Here is a 4,002-nt window from a genome sequence, read left to right as displayed (position 1 = left end):
TTCAGTCACCTCACAGCACTGCTCAGTAAACTATGCAGGCCCACATAGATAGATTATGATAGATTATATACGCAAATGCCCCTATACATGCTGAACGTCCGTACACACAAAATGAACCACACGTCAGCCACACACTCTATCACACACTACTCTCTGCCTGTAACAGACACAGATACAACTACTAAGCACCAGCATGGACCAACGTCCGGTGCATCCTATCCGCCACAGTACACCAACTACGCTATGATAACCAGACCGGGAGGTCCAATCATAAAACAGAATACCCCACTCGTCCGACAACCACAATTGCTCAGAGAAGCCACCAACACCCACACATGTCCTACACAGGGGTGCACCCATCACCACCACACTGCCTCGTCTTACAGCACAAACACACTGGCAGGAATGAAACACACAGGTCTGCCGCAACCACAGACACGGCTCGCCCCCTCTCACTGGCGAAAAGCGCATCCCGACGTGACATAACTCCTTTGACACACTGACGCTGCCTCGGGCATCCACGTCCTACGGTCGATATCAACGAACCTCCCCCCCCCCCTCCCCCCCACAACACGCCATCCCATACCACATTGTGTACCGTACCCAAACCTAACGTGTACTGTACTACAACGCAATGTGTACCATAACACAACCCAGTTTGTACCTTAACCTAACCTATGTCACCTTAACCTAACCTATGTCACCTTAACCTAACCTATGTCACCTTAACCTAACCTATGTCACCTTAACCTAACCTATGTCACCTTAACCTAACCTATGTCACCTTAACCTAACCTATGTCACCTTAACCTAACCTATGTCACCTTAACCTAACCCATCTTGCACCTTAACCTAACCCATCTTGCACCTTAACCTAACCCATCTTGCACCTTAACCTAACCCATCTTGCACCTTAACCTAACCCATCTTGCACCTTAACCTAACCTATGTTGCACCTTAACCTAACCTGTGTTGCACCTTAACCTACCTCAATTTGCACCGCAATGTAACGCAATTTGCACCGCAATGTAACGCAATTTGCACCGCAATGTAACGCAATTTGCACCGCAATGTAACGCAATTTGCACCGCAATGTAACGCAATTTGCACCGCAATGTAACGCAATTTGCACCGCAATGTAACGCAATTTGCACCGCAATGTAACGCAATTTGCACCGCAATGTAACTCAATTTGCACCGCAATGTAACTCAATTTGCACCGCAATGTAACTCAATTTGCACCGCAATGTAACTCAATTTGCACCGCAATGTAACTCAATTTGCACCGCAATGTAACTCAATTTGCACCGCAATGTAACTCAATTTGCACCGCAATGTAACTCAATTTGCACCGCAATGTAACTCAATTTGCACCGCAATGTAACTCAATTTGCACCGCAATGTAACTCAATTTGCACCGCAATGTAACTCAATTTGCACCGCAATGTAACTCAATTTGCACCGCAATGTAATGCAATTTGCACCGCAATGTAATGCAATTTGCACCGCAATGTAATGCAATTTGTACCGCAATCTACCCCCACATTGTGCCTTAACCTAACCCACATTGTGCCTTAACCTAACCCACATTGTGCCTTAACCTAACCCACGTTGTGCCTTAACCTAACCCACGTTGTGCCTTAACCTAACCCACGTTGTGCCTTAACCTAACCCAAGTTGTGCCTTAACCTAACCCAAGTTGTGCCTTAACCTAACCCAAGTTGTGCCTTAACCTAACCCAAGTTGTGCCTTAACCTAACCCAAGTTGTGCCTTAACCTAACCCAAGTTGTGCCTTAACCTAACCCAAGTTGTGCCTTAACCTAACCCAAGTTGTGCCTTAACCTAACCCAAGTTGTGCCTTAACCTAACCCAAGTTGTGCCTTAACCTAACCCAAGTTGTGCCTTAACCTAACCCAAGTTGTGCCTTAACCTAACCCAAGTTGTGCCTTAACCTAACCCAAGTTGTGCCTTAACCTAACCCAAGTTGTGCCTTACCCTGCTCTGTAATTGGCATATGACACGTTACATTAATGTATTGTCCAACCGCAACCCGCTCAGAATGTTGTGTACACAGCTACGTGTCATCTCCCCATAACAGCTGCATTGCAGTGTGGTACGCCATAGAGACGTGTGGGAGTAATGGACGCAGTGGATGGCGATCAGCATGAGCCGTCTGTTCATGTAGTGGCGCGTGTATGCAGACGTAGTAGTCTCTTCTCACACAATGTGATAGCACGGTGCCCCGCGTTCCACATCTGCGACATGCTACAGAGGCCGGTTGACAGTTGGTCGCGCAATGGACATCGCATACGTACGGGGGCACCTTCCACGTGCCCTCTAGTCGGGCACATTTTGTTGCGTGGATGTGAGCGGATGTAGTGTGTCTTGACACCTGACAGGCAGGCATGCAATAATAGTTGACTTTGCAAACGGGGATGGACGTGTACGTTTACTGGTGACGTTACGCAAATGAACAACTGGTAACCCGTTGTGGTGCGGTTGTCCTTGCTGGAGGTACATCTGTGAGGGCAACGATCGGTACAGCTACGAAGCGGTCCCCACCATACCAACGAACGTGAATGTGAATCTGGGTGTGAAGCGATACGCGGCTGTGGGTGGGTGGGACTGTCCCCGGCCGGTGAGGGGGGGCCGCCCGGCGTGCTGGCCGCGCGGTGCGTGGGCGCACGCGCTACAGCCGGCTGGTGGGGGCGCCCAGTGGCAGGCGCGCCGGCCGACGGACGCGGCAGGCGGCGCAGCTGCGCGCCGGGGCACCCTGCGCGCGGCGCCGTGCAGCCAAAGTGGGTCCTCGCCGGCCCGGTGCGAAGCGCGGTGGACATCTGCAGTGTGCTGGTCCGATTGAGGACTGTGTGCGTTGAGGATGCGCCGCCGCCCGGCACTCGGCGCCGCGACGCCGTCTGCTGCTCGGTCGCCCCAGCGGTTCTCGCTGGTGGTTTGTATCGCAGTTGTGCAGACGTGTTGGCACGTGCGCTGTGCTGGGAGAGTTCGCTTCGGCACCCACGTGGGGCCTTTGCCCTTCTGTGGCGCTGGCGTTGGAGCTGCCGGTCACCGTAGGTGGCGCGTGTTGTCTCCCGCCGGCAATGCCACGACAGCACGCTCCCGGGCCTCTGTCGGCAGCGGCAAGCTCAGTTGGGAGCACGGGTGGTCGCACCTAAAGCGTCTACTCGCCTAACTCCGGGCGATTGCGCCTCTCTCGAACCCGACGAAGTACTTAGGACGGCGCTGCGCGCCGCCGGGACCTGAGAGGGTTTCGAGGTGTATTGTGCAGGGGAGCTCAGCCTCCTCCTGTTTGCAGAATAATTGAGCGGACGCTTGCGTGTTCGCGCGGGCCCCTGGGACACACTCCCGGGCGGCCGGCTGCTCAGCTCTAGTTGACGCAGCTCCCTGGTTGATCCTACCAGTAGTCATATGCTTGTCTCAAAGATTAAGCCATGCATGTCTCAGTACAAGCCGCATTAAGGTGAAACCGCGAATGGCTCATTAAATCAGTTATGGTTCCTTAGATCGTACCCACGTTACTTGGATAACTGTGGTAATTCTAGAGCTAATACATGCAAACAGAGTCCCGACCAGAGATGGAAGGGACGCTTTTATTAGATCAAAACCAATCGGTCGGCTCGTCCGGTCCGTTTGCCTTGGTGACTCTGAATAACTTTGGGCTGATCGCACGGTCCTCGTACCGGCGACGCATCTTTCAAATGTCTGCCTTATCAACTGTCGATGGTAGGTTCTGCGCCTACCATGGTTGTAACGGGTAACGGGGAATCAGGGTTCGATTCCGGAGAGGGAGCCTGAGAAACGGCTACCACATCCAAGGAAGGCAGCAGGCGCGCAAATTACCCACTCCCGGCACGGGGAGGTAGTGACGAAAAATAACGATACGGGACTCATCCGAGGCCCCGTAATCGGAATGAGTACACTTTAAATCCTTTAACGAGTATCTATTGGAGGGCAAGTCTGGTGCCAGCAGCCGCGGTAATTCC

At 52.6% G+C, this 4,002-nt stretch overlaps 1 non-coding gene across 1 annotated transcript in view; it reads left to right on the top strand.

The window, feature by feature from the left end:
• Positions 1-3,400: 3,400 nt before the first annotated feature.
• Positions 3,401-4,002, top strand: part of LOC126146904 (small subunit ribosomal RNA) — a 1,909-nt gene continuing 1,307 nt past the window's right edge. The window contains exon 1 of the ribosomal RNA XR_007529820.1: positions 3,401-4,002. This exon is cut by the window's right edge and continues 1,307 nt beyond it. This is a non-coding gene — a ribosomal RNA (small subunit ribosomal RNA).

Source organism: Schistocerca cancellata, unplaced genomic scaffold (genome assembly GCF_023864275.1).
Source record: "Schistocerca cancellata isolate TAMUIC-IGC-003103 unplaced genomic scaffold, iqSchCanc2.1 HiC_scaffold_836, whole genome shotgun sequence".
Classification (NCBI taxonomy): domain Eukaryota; kingdom Metazoa; phylum Arthropoda; class Insecta; order Orthoptera; family Acrididae; genus Schistocerca; species Schistocerca cancellata.
This window is presented reverse-complemented; position numbering and strand designations above follow the sequence as displayed.